The sequence below is a fragment of the Melanerpes formicivorus genome, unplaced genomic scaffold (assembly GCF_026170545.1).
Source record: "Melanerpes formicivorus ecotype bairdi unplaced genomic scaffold, bMelFor1.0.p_v2 SCAF_9, whole genome shotgun sequence".
Taxonomy (NCBI): Eukaryota; Metazoa; Chordata; class Aves; order Piciformes; family Picidae; genus Melanerpes; species Melanerpes formicivorus.
In genome coordinates, this window is record NW_027142361.1 from 20290352 (window position 1) to 20305640 (window position 15289).

The following is a 15289-nucleotide window of genomic DNA, read 5'->3' on the forward strand; positions in this document are numbered from 1 at the left end:
CAAACACTGGATGGTTGGAAACTTATCCAGTTCCACATGCAACTGCACGCAACACCATCCTCGGTCTGGAGAGACAGATCCTGTGGAGACACGGAACTCCAGAGAGGATTGAGTCAGACAACGGAGCTCATTTCTGTTGTGGATTGTTTTGAGCAAGAGGGGCCTTGGGTCCCAGGAACGCCTGTGCAATTCAGGCCTTGAAGAATTCTCTGTTGATAATATAGTGGCGCTGTAAGAGATGTGGGAAAGTGCTGATTGCTCGGTATGCTGAAGTCCAGCTGCCCCTGAGATGGGAGGCAAGCAAGATAAGGAGGAGGCGAGATCTGGGAAAGAGAGCAATTAGGCCGGATAGAAGGATTCCACAGAGTTGTGAAAACAATGATGTAACCTTTTAGAGAGCAACCAATAGTATGTTGCCAAGTGGGCATAATTATAGCAAACTGTATATAAGATGTGTCTGATGCTCAATAAAGTTGGATTCCGCTGATCAAATTGGTCGAATAAGCGGCCCCTTCTTGCAGTACATTTCAAGAACAACCTTGTAAAGAACTGGGCAAAAGAGCACGGTATTGAGTGGATATTCCATATTCCCTACTATGCACCAGCTTCAGGGAAGATTGAACACTGCAACGGTTTGTTGAAGAGCACTCTCAAAGCCATGGGGGGTGGATCTTTGAAAAACTTGGAAAAACATTTAGCACAAGCAACCTGGCTGGTAAATAGTAGAGGTTCAGTGAACCGAGCTGGACCTGCACATTCAGATCTGCTACGGAAAGTAGAAGGTGATAGAGTTCCTGTTGTTAGAGGAAAGAATCTGTTAGGTAAAACTGTTTGGGTATTTTCACCCTCAGGAGAGGCTAAACCTGTCCGAGGGGTGGTTTCAGCTGAAGGTCCTGGTCACACTTATTGGGTAATGCAAGAGAATGGTGAAATTCAGTGTATTCCACAAAGAAATTTAACTTTAGCTGAAAGAGGTTTATTTCGAACTGCTGTACAGCTACATCGCGTCCAAAGGAAGAATCAATGAGGAAATCTACGGTGCGCGAACCCTGAGATCCCTGAGAGCCCTGAGTCAACTGAGAGACCCTGAGATTCCCTGTTTCTCTTTTCTTTGCTTCGTTGGCGAAGAAATGAACTGTTTTCCATTTTTCTCACTTTCTGATTTTCTTGGACTTTTGAATCATCTACATCTGAGCATAGCCGGAATGGACTATGAACTTTACTCACGAACTGTAAATGTCGTTGTGGATTGGATGGACAGTATGAACGGCCAATGAAATTGTTTAGAAGGGGTGGACTGTGGCCGGTTGACATTGTCCCCTTAAGAAAGGGAATATGGTGGACGGAAGTTGGTAAACGGAAAGAATAATCTAAACTAATTTCATTGGAAGAGTGGGAGGAAGCACCTTCTGAACTGGGAGTGAACTGGGAGTGAACTGGGCACTCTGGTACTTCTATCTTTAGTGTTGCTTCCGCCTCTTCTTTGGGCAGCAGCTTTGTGTGCTGGGCTTTCTGCCAAGACTTCGGCCTTGAAACCGATGAGATAGAAGGCCTGTATTAACTGCTTTCCAATTAACACAAACTGCTTCTAACTTTTTTTTCCTCTCTTTTCTTTCTCTTTCTATCCCACTCTGGGGAAAGCAGGAAAGAGGGGAGAGCGGAGGTGGGGAACCCCCTCTGCTGAGGGGGGTTACTCTCATTTCTGTGTTACTTTATTGTATATCTTTGTATATATTGTAAATATTGTAAATTTGTATATATTCCCCCGCATACCCTACATTGCTTTGTAAATATAAAGCTCCACTGCTTTGCTAATTCAGCTTGTGAGTTTTTTTTCCCTTTCCCTTCAATTTTCTTTCCCTTTACCTTACAAGGGGGAAGGGAGGAGGCCTCTTGGCCTTACTCTTCCACCCCACCACACAGGAAGACTGCACAAAGGAGCTATGGCATCTGAGACACCAGGATCTATGCTAGTGCCTCTCCTGCAGGTAGCCTAAGAGGAAAACCATAGAGTGAACTCTCCTAGAGAGGCTGCTAAGTCTTCAGTGAGAAGTGACTGCACACAGCAGCCAGCTTATAGTCATCTGGGACCTCCACACATGAATTCTGCCTGTTCTCTCCAGGTCTTTCTCTCACCAAGTGTCTTCATAGCTTCTCTGTACTCCTCTGCCTGCTTTAGTGCTCTGAGTCTTCTCTCCCTGTTTCTCAGCCCCCACCTGCTGGACTTCTCCTTCCCAGCCTGCCTCTGCCTGGGTTACTCACAGCAAATGTCCTGAGCTCTCAGTGTGCACTTGCAGCCCGCAAAGCCAATCAGATCTAGGGCTGCATCAGGAGAAGTGTGGCCAGCAGGTCAAGGGAGGTGATCCTCCCCCTCTACTCAGCTCTGGTGAGACCCCACCTAGAGTACTGCGTCCAGTTCTGGAGCCCTTATTACAAGAGGGATATGGATGTGCTGGAACGTGTCCAGAGAAGGGCCACAAGGATGATCAGAGGGCTGGAGCACCTCTCCTATGAGGACAGACTGAGAGGTGGGGCTGTTCAGTCTGGAGAAGAGAAGGCTCCGAGGTGACCTTCTTGTGGCCTTCCAGTATCTGAAGGGGGCCTACAGGAAGGCTGGGGAAGGACTTCTCATTATCTCAGGTAGTGATAGGACTAGGGGGAATGGAATGAAGCTGGAGGTGGGGAGATTCAGGCTGGACATGCGGAAGAAGTTCTTCACCATGAGAGTGGTGAAGCCCTGGAATGGGTTGTCCAGGGAGGTGGTTGAGGCCCCATCCCTGGAGGTGTTTAAGACCAGGCTAGATGAATCTCTGGCCAGGCTGATCTAGTGTGGGGTGTCCCTGCCCATGGCAGGGGGGTTGGAACTACTTGATCCTTGTGGTCCCTTCCAACCCTGACTGATACTATGATACTACTATGATAACTGTCTGTTCTTGTTTGCAGACAGCCCACTGAAGGGCAGCCCCATCTGTTTGTGCAGACACTCCTCCAACTAGTGTGATAATACTGTAAGGCGGTATGGAGGCAACAAGGACACCAGTGCACATTTCTTGGGGGACACTGGTGGAGCATCTTTCTACACAGGAGTCTTACTTGGCCAAAACTGCAGAAACTCAGTAACGTGGCATGGTTCCATGCATTCCAGGCACTCCCAATTTCCTAGATAACTGCTAAAGCTGTATGTAGCAGGAAGTTCTTAATGAGCAGCCCGGAGGGATTACAGAGCCTGAAGCAGTTTGTGCAAAGTATTTGGACTTAAATCTGATCCTGTGTCACACTTTCTAAAACTCTTAACAGCCTCCTGGCATGCTAGGATTTTTACAGCCCAGGAAGCAGGCATCAATACTGGAACCCCACTCCAAAATGTGGTGCTGAAAGGCATGGTTGAGTGGTGACTTGGTAGTGCTCAGTTAACAGCTGGACTCGATGACCTTAAAGGTCTCTTCCAACCACAACCATTCTATGATGCTATTCTATGTTTCTGTGAATCTCTTGTTCCTGGCTGAGGGAGCAGGTGACTTCTGACAGCACAGGGTGCTGCTGGCAGGGGAAGCTCGTGTGCTCTTCCCCTTCTCAGGGGAGTTTTACCACTATGTGGATCAGGAGGGTGTCCTCTGAAGGACAAGGAGGACAAACTACTGGCAAACAGCATGCAGTGTTTGATGCATCACTGATTTGATGAACCATATGAGCCATAAAGAGTGGATGGAGTCAGCAGTGCTTGCTTTGGAGCACAGCCCTACGAGGAGAGGCTGAGGGAGCTGGGGTTGCTGAGCCTGGAGGCTCAGGGGAGAGCTTATTGCTCTTTGCAACTACCTGAAGGGAGGTTGTAGCCAGGAGGGAATTGTTCTCTTCTCCCAGGCAACCAGCACCAAAACAAGAGGACACAGTCTCAAGCTGTGCCAGGGGAGGTTTAGGCTGGATGTTAGGATGTTAGGAAAAAGTTCTTCCCAGAGAGAGTGATTGGCCATTGGAATGTGCTGCCCAGGGAGGTGGTGGAGTCACCATCCCTGGAGGTGTTTAGGAAGAGATTGGATGGGGTGCTTGGTGCCATGGTTTAGTTGATTAGATGGTGTTGGATGATAGTGTGAGAAACGAACTCACTGCTGAAAATTTATAACCAGCTTATTATAAAATAAAGGCAACATAGCGCTGGGCGCATAGCGAGTTTGCTAGAGGCGCACCCTAACAACACGAGGTGAACTTATATAGACGGCAAACATGCATATTAATATATTAAAACGTACATATTCATATATTCCCCAGCACGCTCCCACCCCTCTCCATCAGGACAGACAAAACCTGCACTTTTGACCTGGCCAGTCTTTAGACCTGTTGGCACCTCCCTTTTCTCTCCCAATACCCCACACAATACAGACCATCAGCCCAACGATCCAGGCTCAATGATCGAGCCCCACGGTCCCCAGAATTTCCCCTTGCGAAAGCCAAATATTATAACCAGTTTCTCACAATAGGTTGGACTCAATGATCTCTGAGGTCTCTTTCAACCTGGTCTAGTTCTGTTCTGTTCTATTCTATTCTATTCTATCCTATTCTATTCTATTCTATTCTATTCTATTCTATTCTATTCTATTCTATTTCTATTTCTATTTCTATTTCTATTTCTATTCTTTCAAACAGAAGTTGTTTGAACCCTGCTTCCCCTCAGCCTGTTCTCACAAGTCAACTCATTCCCAGCACCAGTTATACAAAGTGCTTCCACAGTTCCAGATCCTTCTCCTGTCTTCTGCTGAGCTGAACTTACAGCAAAGATTACTACTTTCCTCCCTGTTGTGGTCTATAAAAGGATATATTAATGTTCAATAAGCTGAGCAATTAATAAAAATATTAATAATTTTATTAATAACAAAAAGTCCCGCAAAAGACACTAATCAAAACCTATTTACAGATTCGAGGGGTTCAGTTGTGGAACAGATACCTCACCAGCAGGAACAAGTAGCAATTTAAACAATATGTACAAAAATCCAGAAACAACAAGCAGCACTTTAAACTGTAAAGAAAAGCAACCTCGGCAATGAAGCCGGCGATTGCCCACAACGGGGGGGGCGGAACTCTAGAATTCCCTAAGGCAACAGATCTTCAGTAGATGCTTATAAAAATCAGATATTGTAATTACTCACTGATCCTGATACCTCGTGGCACACGTTAAGATCTAGACAAACCAAAATGTCGTTGACCACGTGGAAGCTGCAGGAGCACCATTTCACTTTCTGTTGGTGTCTGCAGCTTATTACTGAGGCAGGATTTGTTCCCAAAGGATTTGTAGCTGAAAGCTTTGTAGAGAGGAGGTTTCTCGGCTGTAATCCTTTTGTAGCAGTGCTCGCTCCTTTCTCCAGTCAAATGAAACTGTCCCGGGGACTCAGCTCCTCTGGGGTTTCGCCTCTCGGCCCGGTAAGACACGTGTCTGTCCTCTGGGCTTTACAACGCTGAAAATAGCGAGGGGTCTTTGCTGTCTTGCCTGGGTAAACTGAAACACAGTTCAGCTTCCAAGCGAAGCTTGTGGTTCCTTCCAGAGTGTGGACAATTGCAAGATGATGCTCTGGCTCTTTGGGCTGATACTTATAGATTTCCCGAGGCAATAATGGCCAGTAGCAACACAGATCTAGGGATAAAACCCTGGTATTGCAACCTATAGAAAGCCTTCTTTCCAAACGTGGCCAAAAGCACGCCCACCTGGCTCTGAAGCATGTTCAGGCAAGCCTAAAGAACCAGATCTACTAATTTCTGCTTCATTGTCTGATTCAGAGCAATTTTGAGGCTTTTTTGTTCATTCAGGACACTCCCTCTCTTATTCCAAACACTTCTGTCTTTCACAACCATAAACACCATTAACTCTTTGAGCAATCATGAAGAACAAAGGCTTTGAGATAAGATTAGCTTGCCACAGACTGTTTTTTATTTTCCCCTTCCCTCCTGCTTATGAATTTCACCCCTTGGCAGGCAGGTTGGGGATTGTTATGTAACAGCTTAGCTAAGTATAATTAGAGGGCACAAAATTATACATGGAGCAGGCTTTTTATCCAGTGTGGATAGCACAGACTTCAATGAGTTTGAAAGATACATGAGGGAGTTCATGGAGGAGAAAAAGCATTAATGGCAAGTGACTGTAAATACACTGAATGTGAAGGTGCCATGGCTGGATAGGCAAGTCAGAATCACAGAATCACCAAGGTTGGAAGAGACCTCATAGATCATCAAGTCCAACCTGTCACCACAGACCTCATAACTAAACCATGGCACCAAGTGCCACGTCCAATCCCCTCTTGAACACCTCCAGGGATGGTGACTCCACCACCTCCCTGGGCAGCACATTTCAGTGGCTAACAACTCTCAGTGAAGAACTGTGCCAGGGGAGGTTTAGGCTGGATGTTAGGAAGAAGTTCTTCCCAGAAAGAGAGATTGGCCATTGGAATGTGCTGCCCAGGGAGGTGGTGGAGTCACCATCACTGCAGGTGTTTAGGAAGAGACTGGATGAGGCACTTGTTGCTATGGTTTAGTTGATTGGATGGTGTTCAGTGATAGGTTGGACTTGATCTGTGAGGTCATTTCCAACCTGGTCTGGTCCATTCCATTCCATTCCATTCCATTCCATTCCATTCCATTCTTTTCACAGCCAGACAGGCTTTGTGTCATTCTCACCTTGCAGCCCAGCACAGAAGATGCTTTGCAATTAGAAATACTTGTGGTGGTGTTTGCAAAAGGGCCACCATGGCTTCCTTTGCCTCAGCCCCTTGTACTGGTGCATGTAGTAGAGTTTTCTTTGCAAACCCGACCTCAGCCAGCACCATGTTGTCATGGTCTAGATTGGCCAAGTGACTGCTGAATTCATGTCATGTATTTTCATAGAATCACAGAACAGTAGGGGTCAGAAGGGACCTCTGGAGATCATCTAATCCACCCCCTCTGCTAAAGCAGGGTCGCCCACAGCAGGTTGCCCAGGACCATGTGCAGACAGGTTTGGAATCTCTCCGAAGGAGGAGACTCCACAACCTCTCTGGACAGCCTGTTCTGGAGTGGCTGAGGGTAACTGGGATTATTTAGCCTGGAGGAGGCTGAGGGGAGACCTCATTGCTCTGCACAGCTGCCTGAAAGGAGGTTGGAGTGAGGTGGGGATGGGTCTCTTCTCCTCAGCATCAGGTGACAGAACAAGAGGAAACAGCCTGAAATTGTGCCAGGGAAGGATTAGATTGCATATTGGGGAAACGTCCTTTATGGCAGGAGTGTTCAGGCGTTGGAACAAGTTGCCCAGGAGGGCGGTGGAGGCACTGTCCCTGGAAGTGTTCAAGAGCTGTGTGGACATGGCACTTGGGGACATGGTTTAACAGCCATGGTGGTGTTAGACGGATGATCATAGAGGTATTTTCCACCCAAATCAGTTCTATGATTCTCTGAGCCACGTTCAGGTGGAACAAATTTTGACTTCGTGTCTTTGTTCACCTCATGTTTTTGTGCTTCCCCTTGGTGCCCCCGAGGCCAAGGGGGCTCCTCCGCCGCGCCCCGCGGGACGCGCACCGCCACCGCCTGCAGCAGCAGCAGGGCGCCTCACGGGGCGTGACGTCACACCCGCGTGGCACTGCGCTGACGTCACACCGCTTCACCCCCTCCCCGCCTCCGCCCCCCAGTCTCCTCCCTGGCACACCGTGACGTCTGCCTCAGCCCCGCCTCCCCCACCGCCCCCAGGGGCTTCTCGAGGCGCGGCGCGGCAGGAGCTCGACGGTGAGCGTGGGGCCGGGCCCTGAGCCGGTGGGTCTGCCTCGCACCCGGGCCGGCGGCCGAATGAATGACGTGGGGGAAGGGAGGCGGGCGCTCCACGACGACTGTAACGGCGGCTTCCCAGCCTACATCGCCCCATCTCTGGGGGCTGGAATCGGCCCTGCCCGGGGAGGGATTCGGCTAACCTCACGCCACCGCCACCCCTCCATTGCCTCCGGTGGCTACAACGTGAGGAGGTGCCGGGGGCCGGAGCGGGGCGCTGGGCTTCAGGCCGCTTTTTGGCCCTTTTTGCAGCTCAGCATGCCGAGAGCTGACTTGGGCTCACAGTTTTCCATCGTGCATCAGCCCCTTGGCGTTGTCTGTGCAGGCCCGGCGTAAAGTGGAGCTCGTCCGCTCCCCAAAGCATTGCACTGTACAGTAGCTGGTGTCATCCGACTTATTTTTGGCTGCCGAGATCGGGTTTCCAGTCAGTGCCTTGGCGTTTCAGGCTGATGTCACTTCTTGGAGGGCTATGGCGTTGTCCCACAGTCCTGCGTCACCTCTAAATCGAGCCGAGGAGGTTGTGCATATGTCAAGGTTATCTGAACCGAGGTTAGCCAACGGCTGCCTGCCAGGGGGAACAGCACAAACTCGCTCACCCCTCTGTCCTGGCACAGGCACCATGCCAGGGGACACAGGGAGGAACACGAGGAGTGACACGAGGAGGGCTCCTGTACCCCAGGGGCTTTCTGGGGTTGCTTAACCTGAAGAAGAGGAGGCTCAGGGGAGACCTTCTTGCCCTCTACAACTACCTGAAGGGAGGTTGTAGCCAGCTGGGGGTTGGTCTCTTCTCCCAGGCAACCAGCACCAGAACAAGAGGATGCAGTCTCAAGCAGTGCCAGAGGAGGTTTAGGTTGGATGTCAGGAAGAAGTTCTACACAGAGAGAGTGATTGCCTATTGGAATGGGCTGCCCGGGGAGGTGGTGGAGTCACCATCATTGGAGGTGTTCAGGTGGAGACTTGACAGGGTGCTTCGTTGCATGGTTTTGTTGTTTAGGTGGGTTGGATTGGTTGATAGGTTGGACTCAATGAGCTTGAAGGTCTTTTCCAACCTGGTTTATTCTATTCTTATTCCATTCCATTTAACTGGAAGCAAACTGAACTCAGCAGCTGGTCTCTTAGGGAACCCGATGCTATTTGAGAATAGAATAGAATATCACCCAGTACCATCTCATCCAGTGATCATCTCCAGTGATGGTAACTCCACCACCTCCCTGGGCAGCACATTCCAATGGCCAATCTCTCTTTCTGGGAAGAACTTCCTAACATCCAGCCTAAACCTCCCCTAGCATAGCTTGAGACTGTGTCCTCTTGTTCTGGTGCTGGATGCCTGGGAGAAGAGACCTTTTTGTTGGCCTTGAAATGTTCCACAAACTAAGGAATTCTCAATTACTGAACACTATCTAAACCCTGCTTCAGAAACCAGTCAATAGCAAGGATCCATACCTGCTGATCTGGATGGAACATAGAGAAGGGGCACCAGGGGCATCAGCTACCCAACAGGGAATGGAGACTGTTCAGTAGCTTCTTTCATCCCTCTCAGGAGTTGGTTACAGGAGTGAGGTTCTCCCTGTGGCAGCTTCTTCCTGTGAAATCAGTTGTGTGCCTTGGTCTCAATGCCTGAAGCTTCATTTGGGTTCTCCCAAATGGATCTCCTTTTGGGTTGTCCAGGGAGGTGGTTGAGGTCCCGTCCCTGGAGGTGTTTAAGACCAGGCTGGATGAGGCTCTGGCCAGGCTGATCTAGTGTGAGGTGTCCCTGCCCATGGCAGGGGGGTTGGAACTAGATGATCCTGTGGTCCCTTCCAATCCTGACTGATATTATGATTTCTCTTCTCCCTCTGCAGTACTACCACTACCGGTACGGCCTAGACTTCCGCTGCCTGAGGTACCCAGGAATTATCTCTGCTGACTCTCAGCCTGGTGAGGGAACAACTGGTAAGTGACTTGTGTGGAGTTCTCTGTATTGCAGGCAAGGAAAACCAAGCCAGGGCAGTCATTCTTTATGTGTTTGGAGAATAATCTGTGGTAGTGTAGAGCATCGGTGTAGAGATGTTATTGTGATTGTGCTACAACACCGCATTTATCCTCTCCAGCCTGGGGCTTAATTCCAATTGTCTTTGTCCATAAACAGTTACTGAGAGGTTTGGAATTAATTACAGTTTATTTCTTTAACAGCATTTTAAACTCTGCCATCTTGCTGCAGTATGCAAATGCCAGAACAGCATCAGGGTGGTTCAGGCTGACTCCTGCTGTACAATGTAAACGACACACAGTTCTGCTACTCGATTAAAATCTAGAGAGATTTTAATTCAAATCTAGAGATTAAAAAAAACTAGAGACTTTAGTCCAGAGACTTAGGGGCTAGTGGGAGGACTGTTGTGGTGGGTTTAAGAGAAAGGATCAGCCTTCTTCCCCCCCCCAAAGAGGAAGAAAGAAACCACAGCTAGCCAACCAGAGGAGCAAAAGGGAAATGCTATATTTACAAGCAATTTTTAGGGAATGCGGGATATAGACACAATTTACAGTATTTACAATATATACACAGAAATATATAGCAAGGTAAAAAAAACCCCAATAATACAGGCACGAAATTCCCCCCCCTCTGGAGGAGGGTTCCCCCCCCCCCGTACCCCCTTCTCTCCCCTTTTTCCCCAAAGAGGGTTAGAAAGAGAGAAAAAGAGCAGTTATTAATAAAGCAGAATATGTTAGTAGGCCTTAGTTTGCTTATCTGTCCAAGGTCAATCTGGAAGGGAGCCCAGAAGTGGATGAGCTGGAAATAAGAAAAGAAAGGAGCGAACTAAGGAAAGTCCCAGCTGCACCTAAGCTTAAAACTGCCTTTTTACCAATCCACCAATGAAATTAGAATATCTGATTGTTTTCATTAACATTCCAAAACATTCAGCCATAGTGTCCCAGAACTGCCTTTTTCTTAAAGGCACAGCCTCAAACGGTCACAACTGTTTACTTCCACAAACAACAGATTAAGGTAGAAGGATCTGGAGACGCTGGAATGTGTCCAGAGAAGGGCCACGAGGATGAACAGAGGGCTGGAGCTCTTCTCCTATGAGGACAGACTGAGGGAGTTGGGGCTGTTCAGTCTGGAGTAGAGAAGGCTCACAGGAGACCTTAGTGTAGCTTTCCAGTATCTGAAGGGGGCTACAAGAAAGCTGGGGAGGGACTTTCCAGGGTGTCAGGGAGTGATAGGACTGGGGGGAACAGAACAAAGCTAGAAATGGGTAGATTCAGATTGGATGTTAGGAAGTTCTTCCCCATGAGGGTGGTGAGACACTGGCCCAGGTTGCCCAGGGAGGTGGTGGAAGCCTCATCCCTGTAGGTTTTTCAGTCCAGGCTGGATGTGGCTGTGAGCAACCTGCTGTAGTGTGAGGTGTCCCTGCCCATGGCAGGGGGGTTGGAACTGGATGATCCTTGAGATCCCTTCCAACCCTAACAATTCTATGATTCGATGAGTCAGCCACCCATTGCTCTTTTCTGCAGATTATGATGTCCAGATTTTCCATGATGCCATCAAGACAGGCAAATTTCAATGCAACCTGAAGCCAGACACTCGTCTCCCCATGATGTATATTGATGACTGCCTGAAAGCCACTCTGGAGGTCATGGAGGCCCCCACAGAGGCACTGAGCATGCGAACGTACAACATCAGTGCCATGAGCTTCACTCTTGAGGAGCTGGCACAAGAGTTGCAGAAGCATATTCCTGAGCTTGAGGTGACCTACAATGTGGATAAAGTCAGGCAGGCCATAGGTTAGTGTCAGCCTCTTTGGCGGCAGGTAAGAGAAGAAAGGAGGTTGCTGTAAGAGCACAACAAAGTTTCTTCTCTTTTTAGGCACTTGCGAATTGCTCTCCTGTGCAATTCAAGTGTGAACAGTGTGGCATTCAGCTTTAGTAGTTCAAATGGCCACTGATGGTATGTCTTAGAAGCATAAGGAATTGTTGCTTAAGCCTCATGCTCCTTGTTTCTTCTCTTTTCCCTGCAGCTGACAGCTGGCCGATGAACTTTGATGACAGGAACGCCCGGAGGGATTGGGGTTGGAAACATGATTATGATCTCCCTGAGCTGGTGACTACGATGTTTAGCTTCCTTGGGTCTGACTCCAGGATTGCTCAAGCTAACTGAAATACTTTGTAAGAGGTTTCCAGATTTCCACAGAGGACCAGGAAAGAAATGGCTAACTTAGTTTATCATTTCCAGAGTCTTGGAACATGTCAGTTGTTAGGGTTTTTGGGGGTTGGTTTTTCTAAGTAGCAGTAGAGCTGGGCAGAAACACACAGTAGCTGCAATGTTCTGGTAGATAAGCAACATCATTTGGTGCAGGCTCCAAGTTCAACACCAATGACAAACAGAAAGAATTCTTGAACTTTCACACTGAAGCAGCCAGGGGGGTTGTGGCCGGTTGACGTTGTCCCCTTAAGAAAGGGAATATGGTGGACGGAAGTTGGTAAACGGAAAGAATAATCTAAACTAATTTCATTGGAAGAGTGGGAGGAAGCACCTTCTGAACTGAGAGTGAACTGGGCATTCCAGCACTTCTCTGTCAGTCTTGCTTCCGCCCCTTCTTTGGGCAGCAGCTCTCTCTGTGCTGGGCTTTCTGCCAAGGCTCCGGCCTTCAAACTGACAAACCTGATAAGGCCTGTATTAACTGTTTCCAATTAACACAAAACTGCTTTTAACTTCTTTCTTTTTCTTTCTCCCTCTTTTCCGAACTACTCTGGGGAAAGGGGGGGAGAGAGAGGAAAACGGAGGTGGGGAACCCCTCGGCAAGGGGGGTTACTCTCATTTCTGTGTTACTTTATTGTATATCTTTGTATATATTGTAGATATTGTAAATTTGTAAATATTCCCCTGCATACCCTACATTGCTTTGTAAATATAAAGCTCCACTGCTTTGCTAATTCAGCTTGTGAGTTTTTTTTTCCTTTCCCTTCAATTTTTTTTCCCCTCCTACTTTACAGGGGGGAGGGAAGAGGCTTCTTGGCCTTACCCTTCCAACCCACCACATTTTTTTTTTATTGGCGCCCAACGTGGGGCAGATAATTAGTTTAATTTATTATTTGATTGATTTAGTGTTTTCCAGCTGAATTAGCAAACATGAAGGTATTGTGGTTTGTGGAGCGATTATACTTTTCAATTTTTGGGGCTCTGGTTTACAGATATTGTTTGGGTTTGATTTTGGATTACCTGGGTAAATATTTGGTGCGGACAATTTATATGTGGGTTATGTATAGAGTTAAATTATGGTATGGAAAATGCGTGAATTTCTTATGGCCAGTGAGATACAGGAATGTTAACTCCACCACTCTCCCAATTGAGATAAAGGGTTTTAGGATTCCACTGGAGGAGAGAGTAACTTTAAGTGATGCCTGGGATCCAAAGGTGATTTATTTCATGTGTATAATTCTGCTGCTGGTGATAACTAATGTGTTTTCTCTGTATTCCTTGTGGCGAGAGAAAAAGGTGTCCAGGGCGTGTTTTGTTATTAAAACTAGATCAAAAAGAAAACGCCGTGGCTCTGGATCAGTCCCAGAATCATCTAGTGATGAGGAATGTGCAGAATCTGTGTACGCTAAAAAGAAGGCTAAAAAGTTAATTGGTAAAGCAGCTCTAAATGACTTTGCTGATTCTGGAAAGCAGCCAAGGGCATCGGCTGGTATCAACATGGCGCCTACTCCTTCTCCCACTCCTTCTCCTTCTTCTTCTTCTCCGTCGGCCATTAACGGAGCAATGTCACTTCCACCCACTCCCTCGGTGGGACCTGAAGTCACTGCCCCAGCAGCTGATTTATCTCAGGACCTGTCAGCTTCCATTAAGGTGGCTGTAAATTCAAACACAGCTCCAGTTAAGGTGGCTCCTTCAAAGACTAGAGGTGGAAAGGCCAAAGATGGAGAAGAAGAGGTGGAGACTGATCCTGGTGAGGGGCTCTCTACTCTAAAAGATCCTGCTGAGGAGGAAGAGAAGGTTTGTTTTAGAGATCTAGCTAACCTAGTGAGATCAAAGCAGGATAGAGATGAAGTTAGGAAAGCAGCTGGCAAAGGTGGTTCTCAGCTTAAAGAGACCATTAGGAGAATGACAGCAGGATTATATGGACAAAGAACTCAGGGAGACGAGGAACAAGATGATATTTTAGAGTGTTCTTCTCCCCACGAGGAATTGTGTTATGTCCGTAAAGATTTCACCAGGGCAGATAAGGAGCCAGTTCTAGCTTGGCTTAGTAGGTGTTATGATACAGGTGCTCTGGCTCTGACAGTTGGAGACAAGTCAGCAGCTCAGTTAGGAACTCAGTTAGGGATAATGGAATAGATAGACATCTCGGAAGGGCTCTCGGTAAGGTTAATCTGTGGATACGCCTTTTAATGGCGGTTGCCCTGAGATACCATTCCCGAGATGATCTTCCATGGAACCCTAAACCCTGGACTACCATAGATGAGGGAATTAAGCGCTTGAGAGAATTTGCTGTTAGAGAGCTACTCTATAGTGAACATGAATCTCTGAATCCTGATGACATTCCTGTGGGTATTGGTCTTGCTAAAAAGATCATCAAACTTGCTCCTTCTAATTATGCAAACATTCTGGCAAGCAGAATTGTGTCAAGAAGTTATGGTGGAGCTTCTCCCACGGTTGGCCAATTCAGTGATCAAATGAGACAATTGGAGGATAGCATGACACGTGTTTCTTTGGTTTCAGCCATTGAAACTCTATCTGGAAAGATTGAGAATTGCATGAAGGATCTGAAAGATTCCGTATACCAATTGGCACAGAAGGATAATTTCAATTCTTCCTCCAGGTGGGTACAAGTTTCATCTGTGAGGAATACACGTCCTCCAAGGAGGTCGTTCCAAAACAGGTCATTCCAAAACAGACCACCAAGGCAATCACGTAGAACTATTTGGATAACTCTGCATGATCAGTTTGGTGAGAACATGAACCGCTGGGATGGCCAACCAACTTCTAATCTTTTCAGGAGACTGAGGGAATTGCAAAGTGGCAGAACCCGAGGTAGCAATACCAGAAGGGTAGCTGTTACTTCCACAGTTCCCCAGAACGACTCTTATGGCTCCAACAGTGGCTCCAGTTATAACATGCAAAGTTATAACCCTGCAAACTATGTGCAATGCACATGTGCGCATGTTCCCCATAACTAGGGGTGCCCTGCCTCCCGCCAGGGGGAAGATAGGGATAACAGAGATAATAGAATCTATTGGGATGTGTACATCCAGTGGCTTGGCACTTCACAATTTCGGAAGTACAGGGCCTTGGCTGACACAGGAGCTCAGTGCACCATAATGCCATCAAATTATCAGGGATCAGAGTCCATAACTATTCTGGGAGTCACTGGTGGATCTCAAGAGTTAAGTAAGGTAGTGGTTAATATAAGTTTAACTGGTAAACAATGGAGGAAGCATACAGTTGTGACCGGACCTGATGCACCTTGTATTTTGGGAATTGATTTTCTGAGAGAAGGGCGTTTCAAAGACCCTAGAGGTTACAAATGGACTT

General features: G+C 47.6%; 1 protein-coding gene across 1 annotated transcript in view; it reads left to right on the forward strand.

Annotated features, from left to right (window-relative positions):
* MTMR9 (myotubularin related protein 9) overlaps positions 1-9692 on the forward strand; it is a 118781-nt gene extending 109089 nt beyond the window's left edge. Inside the window, exon 12 of the mRNA XM_068143216.1 lies at positions 9618-9692. The gene's annotated coding sequence lies outside the window, so the exon portion shown is untranslated. The remainder of the gene's footprint in view (positions 1-9617) is intronic.
* The last annotated feature ends 5597 nt before the right edge of the window (positions 9693-15289 follow it).